Consider the following 21274-nt stretch of genomic DNA (forward strand, 5'->3'; position numbering starts at 1 on the left):
CTTCCCAAGCCAATCTACACAACTTCCATATCCACTCCACAACAATCTCACCCCCATACCTAAGCATTTCACCACACACTCCATCAATTCCTGGGGCCTTTCCCAGCTTAATCTTCTTCATCGCTTCCACTACTTCCGACCTACTGATCTCTTCCTCCCTCCTCTCATCTCTTCTTCTCCCAGCCATTCCCCAACCACTTATACTCACACTGCTCTCACTCTCTACATTCAACAAATCCTCAAAGTGCTCCTTCCATCTCCTCACTTTCTCTCTCTTCTCCACCAACAATCTATTATTCCTATCCTTCACTCCCCTACTATTTCCCCTTTCACACTGCCTTACTTTCTTTATCTCCTTCCAAAACAATTTCTTACTCTCCCTCCATTTCACACTCAGATTCCTCCCAAACTCTTCATCCACTTTCTTCTTACTCTCCTTCACCAGTCTCTTAACCTCCCTTCTCCTGCTCACATATACCTCTCTCTTCTCTCTCTCATCTTCTCCCCTACCTCTACTCGCCAACCATTCACCATATGCCTTCTTCTTTTGTTCCACAGCTCGTTTCACCTCATCATTCCACCATGCTGTCCCTTGCACACCCTTGCATCTCCTCCTCACTCCACAAACCGCCTCACACGCTGCGCTTATCTCTTCCGTGAATATCTTACATACGTCTTCCACCCCTTCCATCTGCTCTAGCTCATACCTTCCCAATCTTTCTTCCACTATGCTCTTATACTCTGTCCTTTTCTCACTGTCTTGCAATTTCTCCACTCTTCTCACAGGAGCTGCTTCCTCCTGTCTTCCCCTTCGCCTCCTCAACCACTTTCTTTGCAGCTCTACCTTGGCCATCACTAAGTGATGGTCCGAGACTCCATTCCCCCACCTTATAAAAACCTTAAAATATTTGCCAAAAAAACAACAACAACAACAACAACAGTTTTTGGTCGATTTGCATCATTTTTGGAGGCTTCATAGCTTGCCCAGCTCTCGTCAAAAGTAATGAGTTGGCAACAGAGGATCCCGATATCCGTGAGAGAGCAGACAGGTTTTTCAGCACCAAATGAGCTGTGAGTGAGGAAGGTAGTGCGCGGTCTTGTCCCTTTAACCCCTGTCCTGGCCGTGCAACATATTTCACTATATCAACAGTGCTTGTGTATAGTCTTTGGGCATTATTGTGACTAGATTTGGTGTTTGTGAAGCATTCCTGGCTGTTATCAGCCATTGGGCTAACGAAGATTGTGCTACTGTTTTTAATCAACTACACTGCCTCTACCCAGCACCAAACGTGAGTATTCAACTATAAAAATAGTGACAATGAATCATGTGAATATATTGTGCATGGAATTGGTGAAATACATGCAGCAGCATAGAGGGAGGCAGAAAACTGCCCTACAGTCATGACACGATGTGGGTGCACCATAGTTTTTTGCATTTTCTCGAAAACTATGAGGCATCGGAAAATGCTGATTATATCGTGTGAAAACCCATGAAATTCTGCATGATAAAATAAAAACTTAACACTGCCAAGAAAAGTTTTTTGCTAGAGCTCCTCTAATAAAATATCTGTAGTCTGTCGGAAATAGGTTTTACTTTTTCGCTTCTTACTCAAAAAGTATACCTCATATCAAAATGCCAACTACCCTATTTGGGGAAGGTAATAAAATTTTCTTTCAAATGATGATATAACGTATACAGATAGATTGGTAAACATTTGAACTATGATGCCGGGAAGTGAGATGAATGTTCCCGAATGTTTATTCACACTGCCCTAATGTACGTTTTTTTTTTTTTTTTTTTTTTATCGTGTAGAACAAGCATCGACGAATAGAAATACATAGGTTTTGTGGCAAAATAAATATGTTTGGGTGGTGAAAATATGCTGAGAATACACTTTTTTGGAGTGTGGCAGGCGGCGGGGGGAGGGGAGAAAGACAATGTGTTGTGGAACATGAAACTTATTGATACTTACTGTGAACGAAAAGGCTAAAACAATATTTTGGCACTGATGTAACATCATTGATGCAGATTTATCCAAATCTAAACCAACAGTAAACATATATTCTTGTTTACCCATACCTGATTGTATTTAATGTAACAGTTTATCCCAACTTAACCTTATCGATGGGCACATAGCATCCATCCAGCAACAAACTCTTATCCCTGTTCTGTCCAGTTCTCTAAAGCAAGAGTAAACCGTTACTCCCAGTCCTTCATTTATGCAACAGGTCAACTCTGGAACTGTCTTTCTTTGTCTGTTTCCTACTGCTTATGATCTCTGGTCTTTCAAACGCAGTGTGTCCAGGCATCTCTAAATGTACAGATCTTGAATTTGGTTCTATTATCTAGTTTTTGTTTTTTCTTGGAGGGAACAGTTTGCAGGCTCTGGCCTTTTGTTTCTTCTTTCTTGCTTAAAAAAAAAAAAAAGTAAGCTAATTGGCCCTAACCTAACCTGTTTTGTCCTAATCTAATTAACTAACCTAACATCACAACCTACCCTACCCAACAAAATTCATTCAAACCTAATCTGATTTACTGGTTCATTAAAAAAAATTTACGCATCATAAAGGCCTGATCCATGTACCCCCTACATAAATCGTATATTACTTGTTCGTCAGCGAATCCTTATCATACATAATCTCTCCTGTGCGCATTTTACAAAATCTCAAAATCCGGGTCATGGAGAGTAAATTGTGTATAAATAGGGGTTGGTTCAGCATCTTTAGCTTATTTATTTATTTATTTTTGTCAAGCAGTTGTTAGGAGAGAGATCAGGATGCACATATTGATGTAGGTAGCCAGACAAAATAGAGTAGACCCTCAGTTTAACATACTGAGATAGATCGTATTTAATGGACACTAGGAAACTGCTGGACATCTGTTGGTTAATAACAGTGTCCATTCAGTGTTGTGCATTGGGTTGCAGTGCATACAGTAATCCCTCGATTATCCGGATGTCCATAATCCAAACAATGCATTATCCAGATGCTGTGGTCTGGCTGTCCAAAACCATTATTCATACATTTTTCCATTTCATCCAAACAAAATGCTTGTGTCTGGGTGGAAATTATGAATGAGTGAACATGTTCCCCCCCTCCCCCCCCTTTTTATTTTATTTTTTTTTCTGCAGGGTGTGGCCATACATTGGTGATTGCTTGTCTGTGGTTGATGGGTCTGGCTGCTTGACCATGGTAATTGCTTGACTGTGGTTTATAGGTCTGCTTGACTATAGTACAGGTATACCCCAATATACGATACCCTTAGATGCAATACTCTAGCTTAGCGATGAGGATAGAAATACCACCATCCCCAGCCTAATGACGGCCAAATCCCGGTTTAACCCGCCCTGTCCCGACCACTTTTTGACCACTGGTACCCCCCAATCCCGACCATTTTTCGACCCTTTTTTTTTTTTTTTTGCTAAAACTTTCGCTTTTGGTGAGAAACATCGAAAATTCATAGAGAAATCGCTCACCTGAGGTTTAAAATACTCATTACAGGTAGGAGAGCCTCCTTACCTTACTGGGTTTTCTATCAGGCTGGCACCAAAGAAAACGAGTTCTATGGGAGGATAACTATTTCACACCACTCATAAACGGTATTTATTTATTTACTGTTACGAATTTATATGTAGTACAAAAGTATATTGGTTTTCAAGCAGTAATATAGGCATTATAAGCATTGTTTCACTCACTAATACCTGACCTTTTTTTGCCACATTACCTGATCTTCATTTCTAACTGTTTCTTCCTCTAATGCTATGTAAAGTTTGTCCTCCACATTGTCATTGATTGGGGAATCACTCTGGCCCTGAATTTCGTACCGTGGCATGACATGGCTATACTGGCCAGGTCACTGATAACAGGTGAATTGCTGAGACAATGGCATGCAGGGGGTGGGGGAGGAGGTCATGCTGGGTAAGGCATTGTCTCTGCCTGGCATCTTGTTGAGGAAGGTGTCACGTGTATACGTACCAAAAATGACTCGCGAAAATTGAAAATTGTGGAAATTATGAACCTTGCAATTGCAGGACGTTGAAGTACGTCCCCGGGATTAGCTGTGACAAAATGTGAGGACGTGGAAGTACGTCCCCGGGACGCCGCGGGTTAATGATGGGTTTAGACTTTTTAAAACCAGTTTTGATGATACTGTAGACTTAAATTTAGTGTTTAGATTGATTTATAAACATTTTATATTAATGTGTTTTAGCCACAGGTGGGGTGAACACTGTCATTTTGGGGTACAGTTTACTAAGTTTGATTTTTTCCAGACATTTGATGATTTTCAGATTTTATTTTTGGGTTTAGGTGGGTTATAAACTACTTTAGGCTTAGTTTAGCTTGTTATAGAGCTGTTTGGGGGGTTAGGTGAGCTAGACACTTGTTTTTAGACTCATTTGGGTGGGTTTAGGAGTTGTTGGGGGGGGGGGAACCCAAGGCTCAAAAATACATCCCATTACTTAACATGTTAAATATACCCATAGATACCATACCCCGCTTAGTGATGGGTTTTTACTTAACCAATTGCATCGTTAACCCAGGGTATGCCTGTATGTGAAACACCAGGAATAAGTGTTGTATGAATGTATGATGTACTGTAGTGGCCTTTTACATTGGCCTTCAAGGTCTGGGTATGTATGAAGTGGGGTCAAGGGAGAGAAGTCCATTAGCCAGACGGATCTACTGTCCAGACATGTCTTTGGCTCTGTTATGTTGGATAATCAAGAGATTACTATATTTCTTGAAATGCAATATGGATGAGAAATAAACTGCAGAATGGTGAAATTATGGGCCAAGTTAGTGTAAAATGGGTATAGTTTTCATCTTTAGTACCAGAATACAGGTGGTCTCTTACCTACGATCGGGTTATGTTCTGAGAAACTATGGTAATTGTAAGTGGAATTTTTCATAAGTCGAATATGCATTTAATAAGCCTAACCAACCAAACATCATAGCCTAGGCAAGCTACCTTGAACATGCTTAACACGAGGCATCCCATCGACGTATGGGTATGTTGCAACATTTTGTCACAGCTAGTCTCATCGATGTATTTTTTGTACGTATATACGTTCACCTTCCTCTGTTCCTCTACAAGATGCCAGGCAGGGACAATGCTTTACACTGCATAACCTCCCCCCCCCGCACACGCCATTGTCTCGGCAATTCACCTGTTACCAGTGACCTGGCCAATAAAGACATGTCATGCCATGGTACGAAATTCAGGGCCAGAGTGATTCCCCAATCGATGTTAATGTGGAGGACAAAGTTTAAGTAGCATTAGAAGAAGAAACAGTCAGAAATGATGATCAGGTAATGTTGCCAAAAAAGTCAGGTATGTTGATGAGTTAGTGAGTGAAACAATGCTTATATTGCCTATATTACTGTTTGAAAACCAATATACTCTCGTACTACATATAAATTCGTCCCAAATAAATAAATAAATACCGTTTATGAGTGGTGTGGAATAGTTACCCTCCCATAGAACTCGTTTTCTTTGCAGCCAGCCTGATAGAAAACCTAGTAAGGTAAGGAGGTACTGCTGCCTGTATCGAGTATGTTAAACCTCAGGTGAACGATTTCTCTATGAATTTTCGATGTTTCTTACCAAAAGCGGAGGTTTGAGCCAAAAAAAAAAAAAAAAAAAAAAAAGCTCGGGATTGGGGGGTGTCGGAGGTGCGAAATAGCTCGGGACGTGATGGATTAAAACACTTACAGTACATTAGCCTACAGCTGGGGAAAATCATTAACAGCCTATTTTACAGGGCTCTTGCTAACTGCCGATGGTTGCGAGCCATTTGGCTCCTAAGGTTTCAGATTTATGAGCCAAATAAATTTTTAGTAGCCAAACTGACTACGAGCTGAAATATTTTACGATTAATGAATATATATACAGTATTTATTTATTTATTCGTTGTTTATTTTTAAACATTCACCGTGGCGACAAGGAAAGACTTAATAATCGATCACAACGTACTTTTTTGTTCATTTAAGTGAGATTTACTTATTTTGTAGTTTACTGGGTTTTGAAGTGAATGTTTTTTCTCCTCGCCAAAAGGAGACGTGCATGTAAAATTTGTTCTCCGAAGGGAAAAAATACTCGCATTTGCGAGCTGTGGCTCACCAAACAAGAGCCCTGTTTTATAATAAAGAACATTTACATTAGCCTACAGCTGGGCAAAACCATTAACACAGCCTATTTATAATAACGTTGAATATCTCATTTATTGAATACTGTTCTGAAATTGTCGATTGAAAAGTCCAGGTTCACATGTGATGGCCAATACAGGCTGGTTCCTGGACATTTCCCTGTCAGGACAATTCGCCGTCACAACAAAAACAGGATAAGTCTCTGTCTAGACAATTGGTCATCTGACAACTCCACATCAAAACATGGATGACTCCCTGTAAGTAGGCTGAGAATCTCAAACGTACAGTATTTATATACAGGGGGTCCCTGTTTTATGAATGGTCAATCTACGAATTTTTGACTTTACGGATGAAGAAACTGAATGGTACTTCGAATGATTTATTTTGATATTTTCCAGGGTTAGCAATGTGCAATACAATGCAGTGGCAGCGAGCCACGGCCCAGTCTGCCCGGGCGAACATTAGTGTAAACAGTTGATGCTGTGATGCTCTACAGTGTTCTGTTGCCATTTTTAGTATACACACATTGTGTTTTGTGCATCCATCAAGTCTGTGAAATGCCTGTCTGTCCATCCTGCTACTGGTGAGAAGAGGAGAAGGAAGGCAGTTACTCTTGAGAAGAAACTCAGCTGGTCAGCATGAAGGCTGCAAGCCTGTAGGTTCAGGGATGCAGTTTTTGAGTTATATAAGGTATAAAAGTGATGATGGTTTATTGTTTTTAGTGTAAATGTAAAATGTGGCATCAGATGGTCGGTATTAATGGAAAAAATATAATACAGGCAAACCATGATTACGATTCTCCTAGATGTGATATGCGGATCAGTGATCTATCTATCTATCTCTATCTATATACTGTACCTAGGCTGCTTCCCCCATGGAAAGGGAGGTAGCCGAGACAGGACAACACACTCCCCATTTACTCATCCATTCAGACTCATTCATTCGCATCTTAGCCCCAAAGGGGAGAACGGACAGATCCCCACCACACCACACCGCACAAGGGTCAACTGCGCAATGCAATCAGTGACATTAGTGATGGGGGCAGAAATACCACCCTGCCCCACCTTGCGATGGCCGAGCCCCAGTTTAACGATGGTTTTGGATTTTTTTTTTTTTTACCTATTTTGATGATATTTTAGACTTTAATTTTGTGTTTGGTTGATTTATAAACTTCTAAGACTTAGATTAATGTGTTTTAGCCATAGGTGGAGTGAACACTGTCATTTGGGGTACGGATTCTTGCCATCAGATGAGATACAAAACAGTGTGGACCACTAGGCGACTCAACAAAGAATATATTATGTTTGACCATTCCACTGTCATCTAACCTGTCATGGAATACATAATAATAATTTGCCATCCACCCACTCGATGTAGTGCTGCTTTGGGTGTCTACCCTTTCCTCTGCTCCATCCTTCCTTTTCTGTCTTTCTTTCCATTGCACTTTCCTCTTCTGCCTACAGGTTACTTTACATTCCCTGCTGTCTTTCACTCCTTCTTTCTTTCCTCATCCTTCTGCCTATGGGTAACTCTACACTGAGTAACAAGCCAAATGGTTTCTGTACACCAGGAAACCATATACTACACTGGGTGGTAACCATGTAATCAAATTTTGGCGCCTGGTGGTTTAATGGGTAATTAAGGCACTCCAGTCGGTTTGAGCCGGTGAAGGTTTAATCCAAGGGGTGGTTGGGGTTTATTGCTCATGTAATGCCACTCAGGGATGAGTGAGGCTGGTCACTCTCATCTTAAATGTCAGAACCAACTTGCCTAGCCCTGGGCTACTCCTCATGGAGCAACATAGGATTGGATGATGGATGGATGGTTTACATAGATATTAATAATTTTGAAAACCTTAGAGAGTAAATATTTCATGCATTGATGAAAACCCTGGCATCAATAAATTATGTGTTTACATTCCGGCTGTTCAAGTTAAAGACTTTGAAAATACAAAGAAATTTCTAAGTAAATGTTGGAAAATAAGAAAATAAAGGAGCTCAGCAACCAGAACAGTAACTAAACATAAAAGAGGGGCCATTGAAAAGGCTATCCTGATAGCATCATCAATCGACCTCAACAATGCTCTGTATGGCCAGCTTCCCCCCCCCCCTTATCTACATTGTGTTTTGTACATCCATCATGTCTATGAAATGCCCTTTCTCTCTTGCTACTGGTGAGAAAACAGAGGAAGGCAGTTGCTTTAGATGAAACTCAGTACAATTGCAGAGCATGAAGGCAGCCCTTGAAAGTGACCTTCAGCTTTTGCAATCGACAATCTTGGTACAGTATTGAATAACATAAGATATTAAACACTTTATTATAGACTAGGCTGTGTTAATGATTTTGCCCAACTGGAGGCTGATGTAAGTGTTCTAAACTCGTTCAAGGTAGGCCTGGCTGAGCTATGATGTTCAGTTGGTTAGGTGTATTAAATTCGTTTTTCATTCATTCATTCATTGCCAGACGGCATGTATCCCAAACGGGGTGGCCATGGGCTTAGAGTTAATTGTTTTACGGGGAGGGGCACTAATCCTCCACCAACCCCACTTGACATGTAGGGAGAACGTTATGCCAACAGCATCTGGTGTTCCCAGGTGGTCACCCATCCAAGTACTAACCAGACCCAACGTTGCTTAACTTCGCTGATCGGACGGGAAGCGGTGTACTCAACGTGGTATGGCGTTTTTTATTTAAGAAAAATTCCACTTACGGTCAGCTTCTTGGAACGCAACCCATTCGTAAGTAGGGGAGGATCTGTACATGTAAGGTGTAGGTAATTCGTATAGATTTAACCTGTGGATTGCGCAATTACCTTTTTCTTATCCCACCCCGTGGTGTGCAAAAAACGAAGGAATTTTTTTTTTTAGTTTTTGTTTATTATAAACTTGAAGATAAACATCCACGACATCATCTGGTGAAAAAAAATCTCTGTCTCTCTGTCTTTGTGTAGGGCCATGCGTAAGGTTACGTACGGGAGTAGTGAAACTGATTTTTTTTTTTTTTTCATGAACTTGAAGATAAACATCCAGGGCATCATCTGGTGAAAAGAAAAAAATCTCTCTCTCTCTCTCTTTGTCTTTGCGTAGCACCATACATAAGTTTGTGTGGGGGTGGAGGTGTGTACAGTGATTCACGGCCAGCACAGCCTGAGCTGTGGCTTGCAACATGACGCGTCCCAGCCTGAGCTGTGGCTTGCAATCCATGGGTTAATAAAGAGGAATAAGTATGATGCAAGAAGTGTATTCAGAAGCAAGTCTGTGTCTGTGTACCATATCATTCTCTCTCTCTCTCTCTCTCTCTCTCTCTCTCTCTCTCGTGTTGTCATAGTCATTGTGTCAGTGTGTTGTCATCTACTGTTGTGATAGCGTCATTGTCATAGTGTTGTCATGTCAGTCATGTGTATTGTCATTGTGAGTGTCATGCCATCAGTGTGTTGTCATTTGTCATGTCATTGTGTCATGTAATATTGTAATGTGTTATGTCTAGTGTCATATGTCATTTCATCTGTTGTGCTGTCATTTATTATATCATTATACAGTATTTCCATTCGTTATATTTGGTTTATTATGATTTATATATACAGGTATATAATATATTCAATGTATTAATACTTATCAGGGCTCTTGGTAACTGCTGATGGTTGCAAGCCATTTGGCTCCTAAGGTTTCAGATTTACGAGTGAAATAAATTTTTAGTAGCCAAACTGACTACGAGCCAAAATATTTTATGAGCAATAAATATATTTATTTATTTAGACATTGTCAATTTTTAAACATTCACAGTGGCCACAAGGAAAGACAATAATCGAGCACAACTTGTTCTTTTGTTCATTTAAGTGAGATTTACTTATTTTGTAGTTTACTGGGTTTTGAAGTGGATTTATTTTCTCTTCGCCAAAAGGCGACTTGCATGTAAAATTTGTTCGCCGAAGGGAAAAAATACTCGCATTTGCGAGCTGTGGCTCACCAAACAAGAGCCCTGCTCATACATTGTATTATATAGAGTACTTATCATTATTATATATAATACATATAAACCAAGTAATAGTAATAGTTTGGTAAAGATACACATGAACTACAGGGTGTAGTTTTATTAGGTAGAGAATATACAGCGCAAGTATACATGCTGTAATAAATATTAAATACATATAACTTGTATTAAATCAATGTATGTGCAATAACAGAAGACTTTGAAGTGCGGCCCATGTTGTGGCAGGACATCCTGTAAAAAAGAAAACCATTAATACAAAGAAACAGTAAATCAATGTACATAATGTAAAAAATCTGTCAAACTGGAGATAATAAACTACCCTTTGATAGGGGGTACAAAAACAAAGGTGAAAGTATAGTTTTATATCCATAGAAAGGTTACAAGAGGATGAGAAAAAGGCAGAGTATAAGAGAGAAGTGGAGGAACGATTGGGCAAATATGAATTGGAGCAGATGGGGGATGTGGAAGGTGTGTGCAGGATATTTACAGAAGAAATATATGCAGCATGTGATGTGGTGTGTGAGATGAAAAGAAGATGGAGGGGGGTGCAAGGAACAGCGTGGTGGAATGAAGAGGTGAGACAGGCTCTGGCACAAAAGAAGAAAGCATACTGTACAATGAATGGATGAGAAATAGGGGCATGGAAGAAGTTTTGAGGCGGAAGAGAGAGTTATATGTAGAAGGAAAGAAAGAAAGAGGTGAAAAGATTAGTAAGAGAGAGTAAGATGAGGGTGGATGAGGAATTTGGAAGGAACTTGAGTGTAAAGTGGAGGGACTTTAAGAAAATGTTCTGGAAAGAGGTGAAAAGAGTAAGACAGGGTGGAAATGAAGTTAGCAGGAGAGTGAAAGATAAAAATGGTAGATTACTAGTGGAGAAGGGAGAAAAAGTGAGCAGATGGAGAGAACACTTTAAGGAATTGTTGAACATAGAGGATGGAAGTAATGCGAGTATAAGTGGCTGGGGATTGGCTGGGAGGAGGGAGGTGAGAAGACTGGAAGAAATCAGTAGAAGTTATGGAAGCAATGAAGAAAGTTAAATCGGGGAAAGCCCCAGGAATTGATGGAGTGTGTGGTGAAATGCTGAAGCATGGGGGACAGATAGTAGTAGAATGGATGTGGAAGATGTGCAGATTGGCCTGGGAGGAAGGTAGAGTCCCGGAGGATTGGAAGTCAGGTATAATTATTCCCTTGTACAAAGGGAAAGGGGAAAAAGAAGTGTGTGGTAATCATAGGGACATTTGTCTTCTTAGTATAATAGGAAAAGTGTATGGTAGGATACTTATTGACAGAGTTAGAGAAAGGACAGTGGAATTAGTTGGAGAAGAACAGGGAGGCTTTAGGAAGGGAAGAGGTTGTGTAGATCAGATATTCATTCTTAGATCTTTAGTGGAAAAGTTTCTAGAGAAGGGAAAGAAGTTGTATGCGGCTTTCATGGATTTGGAGAAAGCATATGACAGGGTGGATAGACAAGGATTGTGGAAAGTATTAAGAATATATGGAGTAGATGGGAAGTTGTTGAATGCTGTGAAGAGTATGTATGATGGTGCTAAGGCTGCAGTGTGTGTGGATGGTGAACTGAGTGAATTTTTCTCTTTGAAGGTTGGATTGAAACAGGGATGTATCATGTCTCCATGGTTGTTCAATCTGTTCATGGATGGGGTAATAAAAGAGGTACAAGGTAGGGTAGTGGATGTTGGAGTGGCCCTGGTGAGAGAGGGTAGTGTTTGGAAACTCCCTGTACTGTTTCCAGATGATACTGTGTTGTTGAGTGAAGACGAAGGAGAGCTGCAAGGCTTGGTGGATGAGTTTGGGAGTGTGTGTAAGAAATGGAATCTAAAGGTGAATGTAGGGAAGAGTAAAGTGATGGTCTTTGAGAGAGAGGAAGTCAGTGAATGTACAGCGAGGTTGGATGGTGAGGAATTGGAAAATGTGAGTACATTTAAGTACTTGGGTAATGTGATGAGTAAGGATGGAGGTTTGGAGGGTGAAGTGCTTGAAAGGGTACAGCAGGGAAGAAAGGTTGATGGTTCCTTGAGGGCAGTGATAAGAAGCAGGGAAGTGAGCATGGAAATGAAAAAGTTACTACATGACAGTACAGTATTGTGATACCAACTCTAACGTACGGAAGTGAAGCTTGGACGTTGTTGGAAGGACACAAGTCAAGAGTGAGAGCAGTGGAAATGAGTTATTTAAGAGGAGCCTGTGGAGTCACATGGAGAGACAGGGTGACGAATGAGGATATAAAGGAGCATTGTGGTGTGGATGTGGATGTGATAGGAAGCGTTAGGAGGAATACACTGAGGTGGTTTGGCCATGTAGAGAGGATGGAGGGTGAAAGGCTGACGAAGAGAGTGTATGTGAGTGAGGTGGAGGGGGGAAGAGGGAGGGGGAGGCTGAGGATGAGATGGAGGGATGAGGTGGAGAGGTATATGAGAGAGAGGGGTGTGAGTTGGGAGCAGGGCAGTGAATTGGCGGGGGAAAGGGCGACGTGGAGGCGATTTGTTTGTGGCCACCCCAAACGGGATTGAGGCATCTGGCAATAGGTAGATAGATAGATAGAATTAATACAAAGTTGAAAGGATGGTTTTACATTCATAGACATTAATAGAAATAAAACTATAGAGTTTAACCCGCCCCGTCCCGGAGATGTGAATTCACGTCCTCACATGATGTGCACTTATATCCCGGAGACATAAATTAATGCGGCAACATTGCAAGGTCCCTAATTTGCACAATTTTCAATTTTCGTGGGTGATTTTTGGCACGTGTACACGGGACACCTTCCTGTACAAGTTGCCAGGCAGGGACAATGCCTTACCCAGCATAACCTCCTCCCCCCCCCACATGACCTTTTCTCAGCAATTCACCTGTTATCAGTGACCTGGCCAGTAAAGCCATGTCATGCCACGGTACGAAATTCAGGGCCAGAGTGATTCCCCAATCGATGGCAATGTGGAGGACAAACATTAGAGGAAGAAACAGTCAGAAATGATGATCAGGTAATGTGGCAAAAAAAGGTCAGGAATGGTGATGAGTAAGTGAGTGAAACAATGCTTATAATGCCTATATTACCTTTTGAAAACCAATATACTCTCGTACTACATATAAATTCATACCAAATAAATAAATAAATACCGTTTATGAGTGGTGTAGAATAGTTATCCTCCCATAGAACTCGTTTTCTTTTGCAGCCAGCCTGATAGAAAACCCAGTAAGGTAAGGAGGTACTGCTGCCTGGATCGAGTATTTTAAACCTCAGGTGAGCGATTTCTCTATGAATTTTCGATGTTTCTCACCAAAAGCGGATGTTTGAGCCAAAAAAAAAAAAGGTCCAAAAATATTGGGACTGGGGCGTACCACTGCCCAGAAAACTTCGGGATGGGGCGGGTTAAAGTTGTTCAGTAGTCATGTCTGGGTAGTGGAAAGAGGTGAAGAATCTGATAGACTTTTATGAACCTGAGTTGCCCGTGCTGTCTTTAGAAATCTCAGTTTTTAAAGATAGGCTTCACACCTACAAACAATATTACTGTATAACCGTGGCACGACGTCCTTTGTTGCGCCACTCACTACACACCAGAGCAGATTGATGAGGACACACAATCATGGTTGGCCATCCCAATGCAAACAGCGTCTAACAAGTACTATTAGTTGACCCTGAGCGCTAAATCGGCCTTCTGTTCCTTAGGGGTCGTATAGTGTAAGAGCTCGCACCAAAATCTTCCATTATCATATTCTCATTTTCTAAACCAACTTATGGATTTTTATTTATTTATTTATTTATTTTTTTTTTACCCCCGCCACCACGCTTTATGCATTTTCCATCAATGCACATTATTAGGAATTTCACACACAGCACAATGATGCCTGATGGGGAAACTCCCCAGGCTTGGAAAGTTCAACAGACCCGTGCCCTTAAGTCCCGTCCACATGAGCGTGCAGTCCCCGACGGGCAAACATTGTTACCAAATCATGTTCCACACAACACAATACTTTTAGCTTTAACTGTCCTACAACAGTTCTTTTGTACTGCACTCAGTTCCGCCAAGCACCTACTCTGGCCGCTGCCCTACTTCGACTGCCCAAACACTGCCCAGTCTGTTGCCGTGTGGACAACAAAGCAGTTGTGCCCGATAGTGGCCACAGCTCGCCGAGAACTACTCTATATGGTAACACTGCTAAAGAAGCGAGGGATATATGCTCAGTGGGCAGGTACTGCCACTCATGTGGACGGAGCATTACACTTGACACAACCAGTCATATGCTGGGGAAATGGGAGAGCCAGGGCAGAAGAGGTTTGGAGAGAAGAGAGGCACGGTGAGGAGAGGCAAGAAGGATTGCGCAGGGTTAGTCTGCATAAAACCATTCTCACCTTAGTACTATTCTTGTGAGATCCCCCGTTTGAAGAAATAAACTGCAATCAAACCCCAGACTCATCTTTATCTTTCTCGGGCCATCTGCGACAAGTACAACGAACATTCTCTTCCTCGTAAAATCTGTACAGTTCAACACACTGTTGCAATAGCTTGGTGACGACTACATATAGGGCGAGCGCTTGCCATATCCAGACTTATTCTAGGAGAAGGTTTTGAACTGGAAGGGGTTAAAAGTAGCCTTCATTGTCACCTTTGGTACCAATCTTTCCATTGTTAGTTAAGGAAGCTCCCTAACACCTTTTCCTAAGTGATTTATTCTTAGATGAGGCTGGTTAATGCCCTTATGACTGAAAGGCTGATTTTATAATACATAGTGTGTTTAGGTTGTAAATATTCAAAAATAAATCACTAAGAAAGAGGTGTTAGGGAGTGTCTGTAACTGACAAGAATTCAAGTTTGAAAAAGTTCTTCTTGAATAAAAATTTTGGAGGTAGCCAGACAATGCAATTAGGCTGACCCCCCTCCACTGCCCTCCCTGCTATTGCTGTGTGTATTCTAGGGGTAATTTTAGACCTAGAAGAAGTTTAATCCTCTGTGTATTCTTAGTGAAAAGTATCATCAAGAAGAATTTCAATGCCTGCCTTATAGTGATCCATGTTTTAGGAGAATATTTTTGACTTGGAATAAATTGCACAGGGGAATATGCTAAGGTCATATTCATCTTGTTCTGGGAGAAGGTGTTGACTTAGTAGAGGCCTATTTCTTGTTGTAGGGGAAGATTTTGATGTGGAATCAATTACACAGGGGAATATGTTAAGGCCATATTCTTCTTGGCCAATATACAATGCAGGTCTTGTTCTAGGAGATGATTTTGATGGGGAATAAGTTGCACGTTAGCATACATGAAGACCATATTCTTCTTGGCCTATATACACTGCAGGTTTTGTTCAGGGGGAAGATTTTGACTTGGAATAAATTGCACAGGGGAATATGTGAAGGCCATTTTCTTGGCCTATATATACTATAAGTCTTGTTCTAAGAGATTTTGATGTGGAATAAGTTGCACATTAGCATACATTAAGGCCTTTTTTCCTTTTTTCCTTTTTTTTTTTTTTTTAAATGCAAGGAAGAAGGAACCAAAGGCAGGAGCCTGCTTACTGTTCCTTCCAAGGAAACAAACAAACAATGCAAAAGAGAGCCAAATTCAAGATGCATTCATTTTGAGATGCCTGGACACACTGTGTTTGAAAGACTGGAGGTCATAGGAAGTAGGAAATACAGACAGAGGGAGACAGTTCCAGAGTTGACCTGTTGCATAAATGAAGGATTGGGAGTAACGGTTAAATCTTGCATTAAAGAGTTGGACAGAAAAGGGATGAGAGTTTGCTGCTAGACGGGTGCTACACGCCCGTCGTAGAGGTGGAGGGATGCATGCAGACAGTTCAGAGGAGCAGTGACCATTAAAGTAGCGACAGAAAAGTGATAAAGATGCAACAGTGCGGCGAAGAGACAGAGGTTGAAGGGAGTTAGTAAGAGGAGGAGAGTTAATTAGATGAAAAGCCTTTGACTTCACCCTGTTGAGAAGAGCTGCATGTGGAGAGCCTTCCCACACATGAGAGTTGTACTCTACACAGGGGCGAATAAAACCCGTGTATAAAGTCAACACCTGTGCAAGGGTAAAGAAGGTGTGGAGTCGGCTTAGCACACCTAATCTCTTGGAAGCAGATTTTACAAGAGATGTAATATGATCTTTCCAAGATAAGTCCTGAGTAAATGAAACCCCAAGCATGTTCAAGGATGATGCAGGTTTAAGCTGAATATTATTAAACATTAGTGGGTACACCTGTGGATGATTTTGATGGGTTGAAATGTGTAAAAATTGAGTCTCAGATGCATTAAAAACAACCAGATTATTTTTACCCCAGTCAGAGATACAAGCCAAGTCAGACATTAGGTGTGCCATAGCCTCATCCCTTGTTTGTTGAACTAACTGCTGAGATGGACGTTGCGGGAACTGAATGGAAAGGTGAAGGGTGGAGTCATCAGCGTATGAGTGGATAGGGTTAGATGTACAGCTTAGAAGGTCACTGATGAATAAAAGGAAGAGAGTTGGTGATAGGACAGAGCCCTGAGGAACACCACTGTTGATAGATCTAGGAGAAGAACGATGGCCGTCTACAACAGTGGCTATAGAACGACCAGAAAGGAAGCTAGAGATGAAGGCACACATAGAAGGATAGAAACCGTAAGAGGGCAGTTTGGAAATTAAAGATTTATGCCAGACTCGATCGAAAGCCTTTGAGATTCAAATGCAATGGCAAAGCTTTCACCAAAGTCCCGAAAGAAGGATGACCAGGTGTCTGAAAGGTAGGTGAGAAGATCGCCCGTGGAGCGTCCCTGACGGAACCCATACTGACAATCAGAAAGAAGGTTGAGATAGGAAAGGTGCTTTAAAATTTTTGTGATAAGAGTCGACTCAAAAACTTTTGAGACATAATGTTAAAGCAATAGGGCGATAGTTAGAGGGTTGGAAATGGTCACCCTTCTTTGGGACTGGCTGAATGAGAGTAAACTTCTGGCAAGAAGGAAAGGTACAAGCTGACAGACAAAGGGGAAAGAGTTTAACTAGTTGTTGTTGTTGTGTTGTTGAGACTTTCCCTCTTTGGGAGGACCAGGCCAACAAAGGGCCTGCCAGAGTAATTCTAGTTGGCCTAGGAGTCTCAAAATGAGTTGCTGATAGGTGGAGTGGAATTATTCACCTTTGAAATTTAAAACTGACACAGGTAAATACAGTCCATTAGAGTGGAGCAGTGTTTGTTCAGGAGGGAGAGGCTAGTGACGTGGTGGGTAGGTGGTGACTATGTCAAGCACGGCTGAGGTGGAGGTGAGGGCAACAATCTCTGCTGCACTGGCAGAGGGAGAGATTCTTTTCTTAAGTCAGTGCCCCAAGGTGGAGCGTAGGGTGGCAGTGGAGGGGCAGTCGAGCAAGTTGTGGAGGAGAGGCCAGTCTGCCGTACCGTAGCAGTTGGGGCACGGTTCAGGGACAGTTCCTGCTGTTTGAGAATAGCTGGGGTAGCCGAGCCGTAGGCAGCGTAGCTGTCTTACAAGTGAGTTAGGCGTGTTGGTGGGATAGTCGAGGGGCTCATAATTTGTTGCTCTGGCATACCAAGTGGTAGAGCGAGGGCCTTCTGCCACTTGGGTTTCATGGTCAGATTGAGTGGGTCAGAAGATGATGCTGTTTGCTCTGCGATAAAGCAGGGAGCGGCTCGTAATGAGAGGGAGGCAGCGTGTAAGCACAGAAGCACAGTTCTTGAAGACAACAGAAGCGATTCCATCAGGCCCATATGCCATGTTAGTATTGAGGCCAGTGATGGCAGAAAATACATCGACTTATATACAATGCAGGTCTTGTTCTAGGAGATTCTGATGGGGAATAAGTTGCACATTAGCACATATTAAGGCCATATTCTTCCTGGCCTATATATACTTCAGGTTTTGTTCTAGGAGAACATTTTGACTAGAAGAAACCTATTTCTGGTTGTAGAAGAATTTTACTTGGAATAAATTGCAGATAGGCATATACTATACTGATGATGTTGTATTGATTTGCAGAAGTATTTACGAGATGCAGAGGGTGCTTGATTGTCTGGTGGAGGAAGGAGAAAAAGTTGGATGGGTAATAAATTGTGGAAAGACTGAAATTATTAATATGAACGTGGAGAACCAAATCGATTGTGTAATTGGGAATAATGTGGTGAAAAATGTAGAATATTTTAAATATCTGGGAACGATTGTAAAATGCCCGCGACCGGACCTTTCTCCCCGCCACCCCCCACACCACCACCGGGCCACCACCACCCCACCACCCAAGGAGGAGATAACGGTCAGGTTAGTGACCCGGGACAAGAGGGTCATCCGACCACCTCTGACCTGGGCCCCTTCTCCCCGCAACTACCTCAACACCAGGTGAGCCCAGACCCGCAACAAGTTATACGGCTGGTTAACCCTCGACAGCAGTGGGGTGGGACTGATACGTCAGTCCCTCGTAGTCTTGTGGTGACGACCACAACTTCACCCCAACGGGACAGGAGGTCCCTAGGTGAGCCACGGGGTGTTTCCACCTACTGCCACCGCTAGCCACGAGGAAGTCCCTTCCTCTGCTGCAGTAACCCAGGTGAGCCACGAGGGACTTGTCTCCTCTGCCACAGTGAGCCACGAGGGCGTAATACCCTCTGCCACTATCAGGACAGGAGGTCCTTTGACGAGGGAAGAGAGCCCTCTATAACAAACAGGGCAGGAGGCCCAATAGTGGATTGTACGGGGCTCACGCCCCTAGCCACTCTAAGGGTAAGAGACCCTCACACACCGCCACAAGTGGGTCCCAGGACCGATCAACCTGGTGCCACGGCAATTACAAAGACAAGAGGGAGAGTCGCCTCTGTGCTACCCTCCATAAGTGTAAAAGAGACCACGGCCTCCGTGTGTCCTCTAGAGCCAGCTAACTCCTGCAGGAGTAGCCGGACACCACCCGGGGGAGTTACCCTTAAAGTGTCACCTGAACAGAGGCCTGGTCCCAGTCGGGACCTACCTCCTACCCCCGGGAAATTCTTGTCTTCCCCAGGTACCAGCGGGAGACGAGGCCGCAGCCCACACCTGACGGCGCGTCCCCCGGTAGACTTCCGCAGTCCTCGGACCCCTAGGCGAGCCCGGCAACCCGTCAAAGCCGACCTCCCCCTGCCGCAGACCCTACGACGTCAGGCCTGTCTGCTACACCTGTTTGGCCCCAGTCCCTAGGGCCAACCCAGACAGGCCTCCCTTCACAGTGACCAGAGGAGGGCCTACAACAGGTCGAGACCCCAGGCAAGAGGGTCTCCCTGCACCGTGACCAGAGGAGGACCTACAACAGGTCGAGACCCCAGACAAGAGGGTCTCCCTGCACCGTGACCAGAGGAGGACCTACAACAGGTCGAGACCCCAGGCAAGAGGGTCTCCCTGCACCGTGACCAGAGTGAGGACCTACACCTTACAGTGACAAAGTGATATCGCCCCAGAAACTCGGGCAAGAATAGTGACTTCCTCTTCCCTGTAGTGATCCAGTGACAGAGTGAACCAGCGGGATTACACCAAAAAGTGTCCGTAAATACCTTCCCCTAACAAAGACTGTAAGTTCTGGGTTCATCCGAACAATGCTATCCCAAAGTCCAATCTAGAGTAGTCTCCCCCCCTTGTCAGTGTACGCGCGGGCGAGAGTCGCCGTGCCGAGCATAAACAGTGAACTCTAGTGCTCTACCTCCCTTGTTAATTTATAGTAATAATCCCTCCTCGGCTCCTCAAGCCCAGACATCTCCATTGCCCCGACACGCTAAGACCTTTTGGACTTTGATACAAGTGAATCCCATCCACTTACGGACTCTTGACCTATTATAAACCATAATTAAGGAGTGTGTGAATATCCCATATTACATTAACGTAACTCTGTATGTTTGTATCCTCTGTTTACTGTATAATACCATCTTATGTGATTTTGTTAAGGTGTTGTAATTAAGGTAATAGATGTGTTAAAGGTGGACTGCCTAGTTTTTATGTCCTGTTCCCTTGTTAGTGCATTACTTCCGGTCAGGAAAAAGGACCCCGTTCAGTAGCTAGTGTCTTTAGTACGAGGAGTCGGCCTAAAAACACTCAGCATAACACTGGTGGCAAGCGGTGGTTCTGGATCCGAGTAACGCACGGGGGAACGTTAAAGGAAACCTTGCACAATGGCAGCTAAACCGCACATTCAATTACCAAAATTCAACCCGGACCAATGTGACATGGATGTTTATTTGGACATGATTAAACCCCTTTTAGACATAGGATTTGAATCAGATAAGGAGAAAATTGCAGTCACACTACCGAACCTGGGAAAAATCATCACAAATGTCGCACCCAAAATAGTCCCAGAACTATCATGGGACCAGTTCACTCAGATAGTGAAACAGGCTTTTATGCCTTGCATGGGCAGAGTTGTCGCACTCTCACAACTCGACGCCCTCACCTATGACGGTAACCTGGATGATACTTTCACCCAGGCTCGGCGCCTCGTCACCGCCGCTTATCCCGAAGCTGAAGTAAATACTCGGGACACTCATACTTTCAACGCCCTGCTGAGGATCCTCCCGAGCATAGTCAGGGACATTTCTCCATATATGATCCCTCAGGAAATATGGACCAAGACCTGCAACTCGTCAGACACCTTCTCGCCGCCCGTCCCACACCACAACCGCTTCACGCAGTGACAAAGTTCCCCACACACCACAACCCCCCACCAAAAGCCAAGCCGCCGCCTAACCAATCGCCTGCAGACCCGCCTCCCACAGTACCCAGGGCTTTCCCGCAAAGGAAGCACCATAACCCCAGGGAACAAGGTAACTTAATTAGTATAAACCCTTGGGAGTTCACGGCTTGCAGCCGCACCTGCCCCCTTCATGACATAAGGGAGCAACTCAAGGCGAATCGGCACAAGAATCCCCAACAAGGCCGTAGGAAAGTTTCCTCCCTTGACGACGACGCCCAGGAGGACGACGTACCACCACTGCTCTACCAAGGACCGGACGACTACCCCCATCCTCAGCAGATGGATTTTTTAGGGCCGCCCCCACACCTCCCCACGGTGGCGGGGGCCACCTCACATAGCTACAGGCCCCCAGTCTACAACAAGATATGGCTGAACGGGGTCAAGGCAAGATTGCTGGTGGATACGGGAGCAGCCAGGTCTTGTCTCTACT

General features: G+C 43.3%; 1 pseudogene; it reads right to left on the reverse strand.

Annotated features, from left to right (window-relative positions):
* Positions 1 to 8716: 8716 nt before the first annotated feature.
* Positions 8717 to 8834, reverse strand: LOC145418351 (5S ribosomal RNA; annotated as a pseudogene).
* Between the last annotated feature and the right edge of the window lie 12440 nt (positions 8835 to 21274).

Source organism: Coenobita brevimanus, chromosome 113, assembly GCF_032717465.1.
Source record: "Coenobita brevimanus isolate Jiangsu-jjx chromosome 113, ASM3271746v2, whole genome shotgun sequence".
Taxonomy (NCBI): Eukaryota; Metazoa; Arthropoda; class Malacostraca; order Decapoda; family Coenobitidae; genus Coenobita; species Coenobita brevimanus.